Here is a 17,658-nt window from a genome sequence, read left to right as displayed (position 1 = left end):
GCTGTGAAGCAGAGGCGGACAGATCTGGAGAGTCTGGTGGCCAGCCTACCTGCACAGAGAGCTCCAGGGTCAGTGAGGGACCGTCTTCAGTCGGTGTTCTGTTGCTCTGAAGAGACACCATGATCACCGCAACACTCAGAAGAGGAAACATTTCGTTGGGGCTGGCTTACAATTTCAGAGGTTTAGTCTATTACCGTCATGACAGGGAGCTTGGTGGCGTGCAGGCAGACGTGGTGCTATAGAAGTAGCTGATGGTTCTACTTCTGGATGGGCAGGAAGAGAGAACCACTGAACCTGGCGTGGGCCTCTGATACCTCAAAGCCTACTCCCAATGACACTGCCTCCAACAAGGCCACACCTCCTCCAACAAGGCCACGCCTCCCAATCCTTTCCAAACAGTGCCACTCTCTGTACCATTCAGATATATGAGCCTATGGTGAGCATTCTTATTCAAACCACCACAGGCCCTTTCTGAAAGAAAAAAAAAAGGTGAGGAGGGGGCTGGAGTGATGGCTTAGTGGTTAATAGCACTTGTTTTTGCAGAGGACCTGGGTTCAGTTCCCATCACCCACAACTCTTAGACCAGTTCCAGAGGTCTGAGTCTCTCTTCTGACCCCCAGTGGCTTGTGGACCATAGACATACATTCATGCAAAGTATTAATATACATAAAATAGAAATAAATAAATATAAAGTAGGGTAGAGAATGTCAGAGTAAGACACCTAACATTGATCACTGGTCCTCACATTTACAGAATGGGTTTCTACACCCCTACACACACACCTCTCCCCAGAAGAATGCTAGTGATCCCTGGTCCTTTGGTAAGCTGTCATCTTTTTGCTGTGAGAGGGGCTGACCTTCATACTGATGGCTGCCGACTGAAGCCTGGGGTCAGAAGCAGTGTCTTCAAGGAAAACAGCAATGAAGTTTGTCCCCTTTGTCAACTCTTCCTCTCTTGTGTGCACGTTCCCTGGAGTAGACCTCTGATTCCCTTCCAGACTTTTCTTTTGCCTTCACATCTGGCACAAGTAGCCCAGCTTCAGACCTGCCTGCATTTTTACGTGCCTGTCTCCCTTACCTGAATCATTTCTTGGTTCTCACTGAAATCGAGACGCACGACTCACTTCAGCGTGTCGCAGACATTACCCGGCTATTAACGGGCCTGACGTCAGTGTGGCTGTATCTCTGAGAGTAGGGAGCCCTGAGAGAGAGATGGAGGACGCTGGTGGGTGGATCAGTGAGAACACACACGGCGTCTGTGGAGCACAGGTGCAGTCCAGGGTGACAGCTACAACAGTGACATCACAGGTACGGCTGTAGGTCCCCAGAGTAAATACAACAGCAATGAAGAAAGTTGCAAATGTCAAACTGAATGATCAAAGTGAAAGAGTTCTGAAGTGGGGTGTGCTTTGCGGGAAATGCTGATGACAGGCTTGTAATCTCCTGAAAAAGGACCCCATCTATAAGGTACAGCACAGCAGAGAGTGGAGAAGGGGTCTTCATTTTATCTTCTATGGTTGACACTTTTGGTTAGTACACACAGCAGTGGGTCTTGTGACATGCCCGTAGATGTCTGTCATGCCTTGCCCACTCACTCTACCCGTCCCCCTTCATTGCCTTTAATCAGTATGGACGGTCTACAGGAAGAAAAGAGAAAATGACTGTCTACATATAGGCAAAGGAGGGGGCAGGTGCAGGGTCTTGGGGAATGCGAGTCTTGACCCTAACTTACGGCTGTTAAAGGAAAACTGAGGCATAGGAGAGAACAAAGGGACAACTGGGGTGGAAGAGGGGTGGAAAGGCAGAGGAGAGGAGAGCACATGGGGAGAACATTATATAACATCCTTATGAAACTGTTGCTGTTTACAATGAGTATATATGCTGATAGCAACCTGAAAACCAGGGCTGGTGAAATGGCGCGGTAGATGAAATGCTTATTGTTGTACAACCTGAGGACCAGAGTTCCGATCCGCAGAACCCATGTAAATGCTGGGTGGGCTTGTTGGTCCACCTCTCATTCCAGTGCTGGGAAGGTGGAGATGGAATCCTCAGAGCAGGCCAGCTAGGCTAACCTGTGCTCCTGGACTCTGTGTTCAAATGAGAGACCCTCAATAAATATGGGGATGTAGACCAAGGAAGACTCCCGAGGCCAAGACACACACACATGCACATGCACACACACATACACACACACAAGCACATACATGACACAACCACATACATGAACAACACATGCGCACACACACAGGTGTGCACATACTCGAACACATATATAGACACACATGCATACTGCACACAAATATAAGAAAAGCAAAAACCCACAATCGAATTACTAAAAAGTAAGTTGTGATAGAGAATAGACAGTCAGAGTCACGTCCTCCACTTTCCCTGGAAGTTTTCCTCTTTGAGGATTCCCAGGTGGCACAATATGGCCTAACGAGGAAGGAACACTCCTTTTAGTTAAGTCCTTTGCTAACAGTAAGCTTTGCTCTTAAATATTTTGACTTAGCTTTTGTTTCCCCCCTCACAGTCTATAAAATAGGAGAAATTCTAACCCTTTCACCCTCTTGTCCAAACAAAGAATGCATTGAGGACACTCAGCCATTCGCATGGAGTGTCTTCATACGTCAGTCTGGAGTGATGCGAGTGGACTCTCCGCCTCATGCAAGCTCCCATGGAGTGGTAAAGGGGAACCGCAGGGGAGGCTCATGGATTGGAAGACCGGACAGCAAGCCAAAGTTGTGGTGGGAGGTGGCTTATGGCCAGAAGACAGGTCTGGGCAGCTTCTCTGACACTGAACAATGCGGGCGTGTCTCCTGGAGATGCTGGGGTGATTCTGATTCAGTAGCCGAGCCTGGGAGAGGTTGTGTTTGCTGCAAAGTGTCTCTCCACAAGGTGTTGCCCTGCACCCCTTGCGGTGTTTGCCTGGCCATTTTGTGACACTTTTCAAGCTTTATTTTCAGTGTGCAAAGCTTTGGGTGCAGCTTTTCTGCCTTCTCAGTTTTGGGTGGGGTTGCTGAGGGAGGGTGGCTTACAAAATTGCTGTGATGTGTTTGTTGTAAACACTGAAGATGGAGCTTGGGACTGTGTGGTGTACATTGTACTTGGTCAACAAGAATGCTCTCATGTTTCTGTGGTGTCGTATGTTCTTTCTGGTAAAAAAAAAAATGAAATTAGAGCTGATGAAGTCTCTTGGAACGCATAAACACATTGTGGTTTAAAATAGCCCAGTGTAACCAGGCTTCCTCCTGATGTCTCCATGGTTTTCTCTTAGACCTTTTGGAATCTGCTTCTCCCCAGCTGTGCTCAGGTAGTCCCGCTCTGAGCCAGCGATTCTGGGGTATGCTGGTATCAGAACCACCTGGAGGACCAGTCTGCCAGCAGACGGCTTGGCTATGCCTCCCAGGAGTTCTGATTCAGCAAGTGTGGATAGGGTCCTGTATTAATTGCTTTCTCATTGCTGCGGCAAAGCAAACGACAAACAAGAACTGGCAGAAGCAGCCTAAGAATGGGAGAGTTTATTTTGGCTCTTGGTTTGAGTTTCTAGTCCAGTGGTCCTCAGCCTGTGGGTCGTGGCCCTTTTGGGGTTGCCTAAGACCACAGCAAACACGGATGGCCAAGAGCCATCCTCAGGGTTGGACAGTCCCCAGCAGAGAATGTAAGGGGAGGAGGGGCGGGGGACGAGTGAGCCAAGCGTGATGGTCGGGAGGATCTTTCAACTTCAACTGATTAGCAGCCAGAGTGCTTTCTTATTTATACAAAATTTAGTAAGCAGGGATCGATTCATGTTGCAAAACATATGGATCGTATCATTTTTGGTTTTGGACACATGTTTTACTTCTTCTTGCTCACCTTTTAGTTATCACTAATAAACTATAACAGAACAGAGTTATCATTTTCCCTCAAGTTTTGACATCATTGACGAACAGAGTTATCATTTTTTACTCATTAACCCCATAACCCAATTTTTAAGAATCTCGAGGTAAGACAGCCTGCTCTCAGGCTGATAGCTTTGGTTGCTTCAAGAATGCTAGGCCAAAACAGAATCTTCAAGCCAGCTCGGGCTTATTGCCAGGTCCCAAGCAGTGTGTTATTACCTCTTAAAGGTCAGCGTGCCTGAGAAAAGTCTCAGGCCAAAGCGGCTGCAGTTATTGTTCAAGTTCTGGCACGGGAACTTCAGCTAATCTAACTTTGTTGCTGTGTCGGTCACGTAATTGCGTGTATAGCGGGAAGTCTCCCAGGCATGCAACAGGTGGAGATGAAAATCAAAGGTAGCACGGCAGCCATCGTGTGGCTCAGCTTCGCTGGACCCTTGTCAAACAGCTGTGCTGGCTCTGTGATTGTTGCCGTTCCCATCAGATATGGCTTTGCCGACAGATGTTGACATGATGATGCATAACAGTAGCATTACAGTTATGAAGTAGCAACGAAAATAATTTTATGGTTGGGGGGAGGTCCCCACAGCATGAGGAGCTGTAGTAAAGGGTCACAGTGTTAGGAAGGTTGAGAACCTCTAGGCTAGTCCATCATGGCAGGAAGTCATGTAGGAGTAGCTTGAGGCCTCTGCAGTCAGGTCCCGTTGCTTCTGGAAGTGGAGAGTTGATGCATACGGGCACTCTGCTTGCTTTCTGCATGATGCCAACCCGTGCAGTCGTGTCCTCAGCACCATAATTAGGGTAGATTGTCTCACCTCAGTTAACCCCATCTAGAAACTCCTTCACATACATGCCCCGAGGTTTGTCTCCTAGGCAACCGTATGCCTTGTAAGGCTGACAGTCGGGCCCCCAAACTCAAATGCCTCCCAAGTTCCCAAGGTGAAAAGGAGGAAGGAGAGAAGAGGCTGTGTAGGACCGTGGGGAGTGCAGCTGGGATTTGTAGCTGTGACACTGAGAAGCACCAGGGTAGTGAAGCTGCCATCAGAGGCTCTATGGAGCAGTCACTTGCTGACCAGCTCGATGACCTGTGTTCTCTCTAGAACCCCATGCAGTGAAAGAAGAGAACCAGCTCGTCAGCCTTGCCCTCTGACCTCCACACGCGTGTGTTGTGGTACGTACTTGCCCAAGGAATAAAGAAGTGTGGCACAACTTTTAAAAAGGAAGTCGCAAAGAAAACCGGGTGCATCTTGTGTCCATTTGTGTGTGTGCTTGGTGTGTGTGTTTGCGTGTGCACACGCTGTGTGTTCCGTGTGTGGGGGGCACTGTTTAAGTGGTAGTGTTAGACATTATCATACAGTTAAGGCAACACAGCTTATCTGTGGCTAGGAAATAATGTATAGTTTTAGGGCACGGCGTGTGATTTACAGCAATTTGGGATTTGTCACCGATAATTTATGGGTTCTACACCCAGGCTCCCAGGATTTGGCCCCTCCCCCATTTCTTTCATCGGGAGTACAAAAAGATTTGTCGAAGAGTTTAAGGTGTGTGTCCATCTCTTAAGATAGCAGGAGTATTTTTAAGTTTTTTTTTCAATAATTGTTTATTTATTACGTATACAATTTTCTGTCTTGTGTATGTCTGCAGGCCAGAAGAGGGCACCAGACCTCATTACAGATGGTTGTGAGCCAACATGTGGTTGCCGGGAATTGAACTCAGGACCTTTGGAAGAGCAGGCAATGCTCTTAACCACTGAGCCATCTCTCCAGCCTGCATTTTTAAGTTTTGTTCTGGAGATTAAATCCATAATCTTGAGCATGCGAGACAAGCTCTCTGTCTCCTGGCCATGAGCTGGGAGGTAGGTAGAATACCACATCTCATTTTCGGCTTCTTTTTCCTTTTTTTTTTTTTTTTTTAAATACCACTGCCAGGCTCTAATTGATACAGAATATGCTACCCACCTTCAGCGTGTCCGCTGGTAATTTTGAACATATGCACACACACCTGTGAATCCTCATAACCATTAAGGTGAAGAAGCGCCCATCACCCGTGATAAATACAGGGTTGCAAAGGGTCCCTGATGCTGCACTGGACACCTGCACCAGGCCTGGCTGAACACAGCACGGGAGGGTTTAATCACAGCAACCAAGCTTTGGCATGCCAGGACTCTTTGTAGCCAGTCAGGTGACCTATTACCAATTGACTGCATGATGAACTAGACCAAGCATTGGTTTCCGGGTCCCCACTGTTTTCTGCAAATGCTGGAGTTTTCTGAGCTAGCCCTGCTTCTGGGAGCTGGGTCAACACACGAATGATGTTTAATTTTGTTCAAATACACTGTACTGAGTTCAGCCGGTCTAGTGAGCGTTCCTCCTAAATGCATACAGCATCTTCTTCATTCCTACTTTGTCATCTCTACTTTATTCCCCTCTGTCCTGAGGTTGGCAAGAGTCAGCAAACTTCCTCTGTCACACAGATTGCTCTGTAGAGTCTAGAATTTCATGTAAATAGAATCACGTGCTATGCGCTTTTCTGACTGGAGTGTGGATGGCTTCTTCCACTCGGCATAATTATTTTAAGATTCACCCAGGCTTTAGCATGAGTTAATACTCCCGGCCCCTTTCGCTGAGTGGTATTCCACTGTAGAGACAAGGCGAGCATCCATTCACCCGTTGATGGACATTTGAGCTGTTTTCAGCTTGTGGCTATCACAAATAAAGCTTCTGGGAACATTTGTGTACAAATTCCTACATAGACATACGCTTCATTTCCTTTGGATAAACACATAAAAATTGGAATGGCTGGGCCATACAGTAGGCGTATGTTTAACTTTTTTAGAAGCTGCCAGAATGTTGTTATAAAGAATTTTTTTACAACTGTACATTTCTAACCACAGTGGATAAGAGTTTCCCTAGCTCCATAGCCTCACCCAAATGCGGCGTGATCAATCGTGTGTGTACATGTGTGTGCAGATGCACATGCCTTTGTATTGGCATGCGGAGGACAGAGGTTGACACTGCGTATCATTCTCCGCTTGATTTTTTTGAGGCAAGGTCTCCCACTGAACCTGGGGCTCACGCTGTTCCTAGTGAGAAATAAACTCTGCCATAGATGTGTATATATGGGGAAACTGTAGTATATGAGACATCCACTGGGGTCTCAGAACATCTTTCATAGATAGATTGGACTACTGTATTATGCTTTCAAATATTTGGGCGTTTTCCAAATGTTCTGTTCTTGCAGTGTGATTCGGTTTTATTATAGTCCCAGATGCTTTATGGGACTTGAATCCTTTTCTATGGCAAATGTATTTCATTATTATTTAGATGTTTGAGCTCTTGCACTCTTTCTTTGTAAGCCAGTGAATACTGACAAATTATTTCTCCCACAGAGCTGTAACCGCACGTTCCCAGACAGTGTGCGCGTGTGTGTACGTGTGTCATGTATGTGTGGTTGAACTAATTAACACACACCACCATTTCGTTGGTTACATAATAGAGCAAATTAGCAAGTATCCAAGTGTTAGGTTACACAGATCAAAGGCTTCTGGAATATTAGACGTTAGCTCCATGCCTTCGCAGAAACCTATTTCCCTTTTCACAGAGGGGCTGGGAAGAGGAGAATCATGGTTCAAACACAGAATGAATAATCACAGTTCAAACTTTGGTAGGTCTACAGAAAAAAAAGGACAAGAATTTCAGAAACTTTAATAATTTCCTAGCTACCTAGAGCATTGCTATCTCTTAAACGTATTGAGCATTACATTAAAGAGCATATTTTATGTGGTCTGCAACAGACAAAACATTTTACTAAAATATTTACAAGCTTCTCCCATTCTTTATTCAGATGCCCCCTCCACTAAGTAGCAGCCCCAAGTGCAAACACTAAATTTTTTTTTTGCTGTTGTTGTTGTTGTTTTTGTTTTTTGAGGCGGGAATTATCAAAGGCAAGTTTTGCAACTGTGGATTTTCAACTAACAGCACAAGGTGAGAGTAGAGAGACCTTAAATAATCTTAAGACTTGGTAAAAATTAAAAACAAATCACAGCTAAGCAGATCTGACGTGTACAGTGGGAGGGTGGGTGAGGTAGCAACTGGCAAGTTGCCTCAGAAACCCTGTGGGTCTTAAAGTGACTGGGGGACTAGTCACAGATCTAGTTTCTTAGCGTGACATTTGGGTTCCATGTGACACTAATATACCGGCATTGTGCTAGGTATTTGGGAACCCAGTCGTTCTAAATTCCCTGTATAAGGTTTTGGCACAAGAATAAATTTAAAGACTTAATAGACTCCTTAGTGATGTTAAAAAAATGGTTCGTTGGTAGAGAGTAAACACAGTTGAGATGCTAAGCAGCAAGAATCCGTTGCTAACTGTCCGCCTCGTTTGATGTGAGTCCATCACAGAGACTACATTCTGTCCGCTTACAGCCTGGGAAAGCCCACTTCGCAGCACTCTGTAGAGGCTTCGTCAAGCCGCAGGTTGGTTAGTTACATCTGACAAGTTAGGTCCTGCCTCACGCTTTGCTTCCAGGCAGTAGCCCTGGGACCCTCAGGTTTACTGGATGCGGTTGTTTCTGTGGTCATTGGAAACTTCGAAGAGTATCCCCGATTTAGGAAAAGACTTTTCCAGATACAAAAGCTACTCGCTGTGGAAAGTTCCATCTGCTTTCCCCTCAAGAATGGGATGGCATCTCCGAATCCCACTTGAGCGTCCAGCCCTGCCGGGTGATCTCCCGGGGCCCGCAACTCCACGCACAGCAATATGGAAGCCGAGATCTTTGTGACGCCTGCTCTTCACAAGACTCAACCTGTCCCCTGTGATAATTGGGTGGTGGCATGCCGTGGTCAGGGGGTCAGCGGAGGATATGGGTGCCTTATTCCCTGCGAAGGAGGCATCAGATTTTTCTATGGGCTCCCTCGTCCTAGTTCCCTCTCAGGGGCTCTGACAAAATACGACAAAAATCGACATAGTAATTAATGAAAGGTTTTCTTTTAGCTCACAGCTCCAGGATACAGTCCACGCCAGCCGCGACTCAGTCGGGGTCAAAAGCAGAGAGACATGGAAGCCTTCATGCTCAGTGCTCAGCTTTCTCTGCTGCTATCCATCCACTCCAGGGCCCCAAACCTAGGAGTTGTGCCCCACCCCCACTTTCAGCTAGCGTCTTCTCACTCACTCAAGATGATGAGGACAACCCTCACAGACATACCCAGGGGTCAACATGTCTAGGCAGCCCCTCAGTGGGGCTCTTCTGAGGCGGTGGTAAACTGTGGCAACTTGACCGTTAAAATTAACCGCCATGCTCCTCCGTTTCATTCAGAGTGCGCTGGTTGGACCCTGTGTGAAGAGGCGTCTGGTGCTCTCCTACACGACCTCCACAGGATCAGGGTGGTCCGCTTGAGCCACGTTAATTTAGTTTGAAAACACCCAGCAGTGTTATGAGAGAGTTGGAAAGTTGAATACAGAAATGATGAAAAAAAGAAAACGTCCTCCAGTGTCCTCCAGGCTCTGAGTGTGAAATTAGGAGAAATGGGAAATGAAATGAAATCCCTAGCTTGACGCTTCAAATCTTTAGTTTGGAAACACTGACGCAATGCAAAGGAAGCGACTTTCACCCCACCCGGGTCACCCCCCCTCACGAAATGTTCCCCTGTTTTCAGTTCAGCGCGTTGGTGGCCAGGCCACTCATCTTTTGCATGGCGGTCTTGGCAGAGCAATGGCTTCCTCCGGGTCAGTCGTCTGCATGCGTAGGGTCTGTTTTAGTTTGGTTTCTGTTGCTGTGGTAAACACCAGAACGAAAAGCAACTTGGGGAGGAAAGGTTTTACTTAGCTTACTGCTTATAGTCCATCCTCGATGGAAGCCGAGACAGGAACTCAAGGCAGGAACTTGACGCCCAGGCCACAGAGAAACATTGCTTATTGGCTTGTTCCCAGGTCATGTTCACCTACCTGTCTCACGTAGCTAAGGCCAACCCCGCTGTGGATGGCGCGGCCCTCAGTGGATGGTCCTTGTTGTGTCTTAGCGATCAATAAAATGTCCCGCAGACACGCACCCAGGCCAACCTGAGGGAGGCTGTTCCTTCGCTGAGGTCCCTCTCTCCAGGTGTGTCAGGGGGACAGCTGATGCCAACCATACAACAGGGGCCTGCTGCATGGAGTTCTAGCAGCCAGCTCCACCACCCTCCAGAAACACCATTAGTACGTGCCTTACAGCACCACGGAACGGAATGTGACTTATCATTGCAGGTTATAGTCTAACCCCTGAGGTTCTGGTCCTAAGGGTAGAGCCAAGGATGCTGGTGTTGTCTTGGGATGGGATGGCTGCAGGGTACCAGTCTACCATGCAGTGAGCAACTCTGAGGAGAGCGCATTGCCTAGCTGTCCTATGCCCTGGGGAGCCAGTAGGTGCCCTCGAGACTGAGTTCTCTTACACTTAGCGATAATTGTTTTATGGCCTGGAGTGGTCTCTCTCAGTTCGATGCTCATGCGTATTTAAACACGCAGTCTTCTGTTGAGTGTGTGTTTTTAGCAATAGATCACCTTGGTGCATAGTGTTCAAGCCCTCTATGCCTTTCCCGACTCTCCTGTCTGAAATCTCAGGCTGTTACTGTGGACTGACCAGTCTGTTTTCCTCACAGTCCTAGCAGTTTTCTTCATTGTATTGGAGATGTTGTTGGTGTCGAGGTATCTGTGGTTATTGCATTCGTTTTAGTTTGGGTGCTGGGAATGGAAGCCCATGCCGTGCAAGCTCTCTGTCACCGAGCCGTAGCCCCAGCTTTTGGTTTCAGAGACAGGATCTTGTATAGTTTATGCTGGCCTTGAACTTTTGATTCTCTTGCTTTTGCCTCTAGAGATCTGAGTTGCTACGTTCCTATAATTGTGTGATGCCTCTGTTATCATGGAATTATCCCCATCACTACAACAATGCTCTTCAGTTTGGGATACTATTTGACATTAGTAACACCGGGCCAGGTTTCTTTCCTTCCTTTCTCCTCCCTCCCTCCCTTCCTCCCTCCCTCTCTCCCTCCTTCCCTCCCTCCTTCCCTCTCTCCCTCCCTTTCTTCCTTCTTTCCTTCCTTCCATTTCTTTATCTTTTTTCCTTTTCTTTTTAAAAACTAAATTATTTTATGTGAGCATTTGTTTTACCTTCATGGATGTCTGTGCACCACAGACATGCCAAGTGCTGGAGGAGGCCAGAACGGTAGTAAAGGAGGGGGAGCTACCCTGCGGATGCTGGGAGTCGGACCTGAGTCCCCTGGAAGAGGAGCAAGTATTCTCAACCACAGAGCCATCTCTCCTACTCCCGCTTCTTCTTGGCTCCTCCAGCACCCCTGTGCCTCCCCTTCTGCTTTCCTGTCACGTGGATTTTTTCCCTCTGTCTCGTCCTCTCTCCCTCCCCCACCATTCAAGAGCTTTCCTCCCATCTCCATCCCCACTCCACTTTTGTGATGTAAAGTCTCATAGGAAAGATTTGCCTTTCTGGGTCTGACTTGTCTCATTTGACATAATAATAGCCAGTTCCTTCCATTTTTTTCTTCAAATATCATGATTTAATTTTTCTTTACAGCTGACTAAAATTCCATCCTGTGGGCCGGAGAGATGGCTGAAGGGTTAAGGGCACTTGTTGCTCTTGCAGAGGACCCAGCTTCTCTCCCCAGCCTTCATATGGTGGATCACAGCCATTGGAACTGCAGCTCCAGGCTCCAGTGCTCTCTTTGGACCTCTGTGGTCCTCACACACACTTGGTGCACACACATATATTCAGGCAAAACACATGTAAAATGAAAATGAATAAATATAATTTAAAAATCATAAACTATAAAGTAATTTTAAAACATCCACCGTGTATTTGTAGCATGTTTTCTATATCCATTCATCTGCCGATGGACATCTAGGTTGGCCTGTTTCATGGTTATTGCGAATAGTGGAACAGTAAACATGAACATCCAAGTGTTGTTGTGGTATGTTGACATACAGTTTGGTATGCACCTCGGAGTTACAGTGTAGCCAGTGAGAGCTGGTACATATGTTTAGTCTCCTTTCAGGTTACTTTTTTTCTTTGTTTTGTTTTATTATATTTTTTTCAAGACAGGCTTTCTCTGTGTAGCCCTGACTATCCTGGAACTCACTCTGAAGACTCAGAGATCCACCTCCCTCTGCCTCGTGAGTGCTGGGATTAAACACGGGCGCCACCACAGATTTCTTGTGGTATAGCCACACTGGCTTCCATGGTGGCAATACCAGTCCGTCCCCACCATCAGTGTCACAAGGTCCCTCTTCCCTCACATTTTTGATGAATGTGTTGCTGTTTGCTTTCCTAATGAAACATTATGAGCTGGACAGGATGGAATCACAAAGTAGTTTTAATTTTGATTTCCCTAATGGCTAAGGTTGTTGAATACGTTTTCAAGTATGTATTGACTAAATGTTTCTTCTTTTGAGAACATTTTAGTTAATTAGTTCATTTATTGATTGGATGATTTGGTTTTGCCATTTAATTTTTTAAAGATATTAATTTACTTTCTGTGTTTGGGTGTTTGGCCTACAAGTATGTCTGTACACCCTTTGTGTGCCTGGTGCCCTTGGAAGCCAGAAGAAGGTCTTAGGGTCCCTGGAAATGGAGCTATTAATTATTGTGAGCTTCCACATGAATTGAGCTTGGGTCCTCTGGAAGAACAGTCAGTGTCCTTACCCACTGAGCTTTCTCTCCAAGTCCCCAGTTTCAGGTCTTACATTAGGACTTTGAGCCATTTTATATTGACGTGTGTGTGTGTGTGTGTGTGTGTGTGTGTGTGTGTGTGAAGTTTCGAGCTGGGATTTTGATGGGTTCCATTAAATCTATAGATCACTATAGCCATTGTTACCCTATTGATCCTGCCAGTGTAGGAGCATGGAAAGTCTTCCAATTTTATTTTTTTTCTTGGGTGTCTTAACACATTCATTGTAAAGATCTTTCACTTTCTTGATAGGTTTATTCTTACGTATTTTACTTTCCTTAAAGCTATTGTGAATGGGGTTATTTTTCTTGATTTCTTCCTGTATAAATTAATTACTTCTTTACAGAAATGCTACTGGTTTTTTTATGTTGTATCTATGTTCATTTTGTATCTTGCTTTATCTGATGTATTTTCAGAACTAAGAGTTTTCTGGAAAAGAGCACACATTTTTGCCTTGTTCCTGATTTTAGAAAAAAAAAGTGTTTCTTTCTTATTTTTCCATTTAGTATTATGTTGGCCATAGGGTCACTGTATATCACCTTTCTTATGTTGAGATGTATCCTTCTACTCCTTGTTTTTTTGGAGGCTTTTATTGGAAAAGGAAATTTAACTTTGTCTACGGCTTTTTCTACATCTGTTGAGATGATCATATAATTTAGTCTGTTTATTTGTTGTTACATTTATTGGCTTGCATATATTGAGCAATCTTCTATCCCTGTAGTAAAAACAACTTGGTCATGATGCATAATCTTCTTAATGTTTCTTGAATATAATTTACAAGGATTCTACTGAGAATTTTTTGCACCTCTGTTTATGACAGAAAAATGGCCTATAGTTGTGTGTGTGTGTGTTGTCAGGCTAATACTGGATCCATAGAGTGACTTTGGGACTGCACTTTGCTGTTTTCTAGAACAGTTTGAAGTGCGTAGCTGTTCATTACAGGTTTGATAGAATGCAACAGTGAGTCTTACCTGGTTCTGGACTTTCTTGTGGGAGGCTGTTACCATATATAACTGCTGTAATTACATTGCTTGGGAAGCTTCTCTTGAAGCTGTTTATATCTTTTTTGCTCAGTTTTAATAGGTCATATATGTGTAACAATCCATTCTTCTGGAGTTCCTTGTTTTCTGGAATTTACATTTCAGCACATCCCCAAGTCATTATCTGGATTTCAAGTGGAATCCATTGCATCATCTCCTTTCTTCATGTCTAATTTTACTAATTTGCTATTTTCTGTCTTTTTCTTTGGGTTAGTTTGACTATGGGTTTGTCAATCTTTCTTGTGTTTTCTAAGAACCATTTTTTTTTGAGACAGTTCTATACCCCCAAGGTGACCTTGGCCTCACTATGTAGTCAGGAATAGCCCTGAGCTTCTCATCATCTTGCCTCCAACTTTGAAGGGCTGGGTACAGTACCATCATGCCAGTAGAACCAACTGGTTCAGTTGTTTGATATTGATCAGAAGAACCAGCTCTTTGTTTGATTCTATACATTTATTTTCTTTTAGTCTTCATTTCAAAAATGTCTGCCCTGATATTTATTATTTCTTACTGCCTATTATTTTTGGGATTTGGCTTGTTCTTGATTTTATGAAACCTTATATTGTATCATTAAACTGTTTCTTTGAGGACTTTCTGGTTTTTGTTTAAACTATAAGCAGTTACAGCTATGACCTTACTCCTAGAACTTCTATATCTATCTCCCAAAGGACCTGGTAAGTCATGCTTTTATTTTCATTTGAGTCTAGGAATTAAAAATCTTCCTCCCTGCTTTTTTTCAGTGACCCCTCTGGTCATTCACGTGTGTATTGTTCAGTCACCAAGTATTGAATAGTTTTCTCTTCCTGTTGATTCCTACTTTTAGTCCACTATAACCTAATAAGATCCAAGAAATGATTTTTGACTCTTTTATATTTTCTTAGACTTGTGGTGTGTTGTTTTTCTTTTACCTAAAATGCAGTTTGGTTAAGAGAAGGTGTCATGGGATGCTGAGAAAAATGTGTGTTCTATTTATTTTGGATGTTATTTCTGTCACTATCTACCAGGTCCATTTGACTGATGGTGTAATTTAACTCTGAGGTTTCTCTGTTGATTGTTTTGTTTTGGATGACCTACCTAAAGATGAAAGTGGTGTACCGAAGTCACTCACAACTGCAGTAGTAGGATCTAGGGTTTCTATGCTGTGATAAAACACCACGACCAACAGCAAGTTGGCGTGGAAAGGGGTTATTTCATTTTATACTTCCAGGTAACATTCCATTGCTGAAGAAGTCAGGGCAGGAACTCACGCAGGGCAGGAACCTGAAGTCAGGAACTGAAGCAGAAGCCATGGAGGAGCGGTGTTTACTTCCTCATGCTTGTTGTGCCTCTTGTCTCATCTTTGAGACATTCAAGTTCCTTAGGGCATGAATCTGTGGGGGAGGACGGCAAAGGAACAAATTGGGAGGGGATCCCAGAGGAGGGTCTCTGCATCAGGTTGCCTCCAAAGCAGTGGGTGCTTAGGGTCTTAGCACCATCTCTACCTCAGTGCCCTCAGCAGCTGCCGGATGGCGTTTTATGGGCATGCAGACTAGGCAGGCTCAAATGGCTAGGAATCTGCCTGGTTTGGTTGATTGAAAACTAAGTGGCTATGAAAGCAAGTTGAGTTTGATACCAACAAGTTTTAAGCGCCTTCAATGGGACATCTTTGACTCCTGTAGGATGTTGACAGTCACCACCCTCGCCCTCCCCCCCCCCCCCCTCCTCCTCCCCTCCCCTCCCCTCCCCTCCCCCACCAGTTGAAAGCAGATCATTTTCAAAGGTTGGTGGAACTTCCTACCGAGGCCCTTTAAGTTCAGAGGTGTGGGCAAGCTCACCAGGTCCAGCAAACTCCTTGATATACTTACCTCAGTATTACCTAATGTACTTCATACCTTAGCTGAGAAAATGTGACTGTTAAATGCTGGCTGGCTGGCTAGGAAGATGGATAATGGTTGTGTTTCTCCTCTCTGGAGGGTTTGTGTCTGTCTTCAGTCAACATAGACAATGTGTTTCCCTGTGACGCTTCCTTTCTCCCTCCCTGTATCATTCCTTTCGTTTTGCTATCTCATACAGCAATGGTTGTGGCCCAATCAAGGCACTTAGCTTCTGGAAGGCTCAGCACGTGACAGCCTTTTTAAACACCCCACGCCTTGCATGAAGAGTGTAGAACACTAACCTGTTGGTTTTCGGGGCCTGAATAGCAGAACATGGACCTCGGGTGGAACAGAAAGGGCTGAGTCAAGACCTACTGTTACTAAAAGCCTTGCCAGTGACCAAGATACAACTGAATGTGACCAGTCCTAGAGACAGCGCCAGAGAGATCAAGTGAGGATTGGGGGGAATAAAGAGAGAACCCCAACCCCTGGACAGCTAGGTCGAGGCATGGAACTCACAGCCGATATTAAGGAGTAATGACTGACCAGAGCATCTTCTCCCAAGGAAGCCTGGCACGGTGCCCAGAAGAGCCTCGCCTGTACTGGGAAGTCACTAAATGTTATACGGAGTCCTAAGGGGCATTTTCATCACTGAAGTCAGAACTTATACCACAGAGAGCACTAAATGTCTGTTTATCCATGAAATTTCATCCGTTTCTCTACTTCCAGATCTTCAAAGAATGGAGGCTTCCGTTTCCATCTGGTCTGTGCGCAGATGTAAAAGATTAAAGCAACCGAGAGCACAGGGAGAAGAGAAACTTTAGCCAGATTCCATTTTTCTTAAAGCTCAAAGTCCCCGCAGCATTTATCTGCACTAATAGCCATCTAAGAACGTACAGGATCTGTCTAAAAATCAAATGCCCTTCTGAGGCTTCTTAAGAAATAATACTCTGTGTTCCGGGTTCCCATGATGTTTCGCTTGTGGGTATAACAAACCAGTCCTCAACAATTTGAATACTTAATTGCTATTTTTTTAAAAAAAAAAATCCACTGGGTAGCATTTTGAAAATCTACAGCCATTTCAAGTTGTGTGGCTATTGACCAAGGCTCTGGTGGAGATGAGAAACACGCCTGCTACTGGGTCCCAGAGCCTTTGTGTATGCCTGAGGCTCCCAGGACTTTGGGAGTGGTCCAGCCTGCAGCTTGGCACCTTGGTATCCATTATTCGGCAGTCTAAAAGCTGGGCCTTCGACTTCTCATTACGTGTGTTATTTTAACAATCGTTCACAATTGAATGCAAGCCAACTGTTTGGTTTCCGCCTAGGCAGTCGGAAGTGTATTTAAGACACTTCTGAAAAGGAAACCCTCCTTTTGTAGATGCCAGTGCATGCCTTAGTTGACAATGGTGGCCTTATTCTTAGTGGCTTGCAAGCCTGGAAGGGCAAGGCCTTTGCCCTTGCCGGAAGTGGGCTGTCGATCTAGACCTGCACCATCGGGAGAAGTCAGAGCATCCTCGACAATGGGCGTCTCAGTTGTCTCTGAGCTGTCAACGTGACCAAGAGATGGGGATCAGTCTACATGCCTGGACGTCTCCTCTTCCGGTGAGGACCGTGCAGCAGATAGAAACCTAGGAGCTGCTGAATGAAGAGGAGCGAGTGAAATGGCAGGAACACAGATGGAGGGACTCTAAAGTTCCTAGAAAGCGCACGCTCAATGTGTGCTGAACTAAAATTAAGTGTAGTTGTGCGAGCCAACACGAATTGCAGAGAGTGTTGTCCTGACAACTGGCACAAGCTTAGTTCCTATGGATGCCAGTGACCTTGACCCATTTTTTGGGCTTCAGTGTTCATATCCAGAAAGTCTGATGTCTGTAGAAAGGTGATGTCTGTTTCTGAGGTCTGGGTCTAGGGCTCTGAAATGAAGTGATAAGGCAGGATCCCTGGCAATTTCGTCGCATTTAATTGAGGTAACATTGCTGTTGTCTTGGCATGTGATTTACGCCACGGCTCACCCGGGGAGCAAGTGAGGACAGCCTTCAGTTTACAGTTGCAGACTCTCAGGTCTTCATTGTGATTGATACAGAGGCCAAGGGTAAGCCCATTTACAATGGCTGGTTGCCTTTGAGACCTAAGGCAAGAGAATATAGCAGGAGCAGAGGATCCAATATATACCGGGATATA

The 17,658-nt window shown here is 45.4% G+C and overlaps 1 protein-coding gene across 4 annotated transcripts in view; it reads left to right on the top strand.

The window, feature by feature from the left end:
- Foxn3 (forkhead box N3) overlaps window positions 1-17,658 on the top strand; it is a 370,445-nt gene that overhangs the window by 65,986 nt on the left and 286,801 nt on the right. For 2 of the 4 annotated variants that reach the window (XM_050151429.1, XM_050151428.1), the window contains exon 2: window positions 4,975-5,045. The exons of the other annotated variants lie outside the window; for them this stretch is intronic. The gene's annotated coding sequence lies outside the window, so the exon portion shown is untranslated. The remainder of the gene's footprint in view (window positions 1-4,974; window positions 5,046-17,658) is intronic. 4 annotated transcript variants of the gene reach the window in all.

The sequence above is a fragment of the Alexandromys fortis genome, unplaced genomic scaffold (genome assembly GCF_014885135.2).
Source record: "Alexandromys fortis isolate MF-2015 unplaced genomic scaffold, M_Fortis_MF-2015_v1.1 scaffold_63, whole genome shotgun sequence".
Taxonomy (NCBI): domain Eukaryota; kingdom Metazoa; phylum Chordata; class Mammalia; order Rodentia; family Cricetidae; genus Alexandromys; species Alexandromys fortis.
Note: the sequence above shows the minus strand (reverse complement) of the source record. Positions and strands in the feature narration are given on the sequence as shown.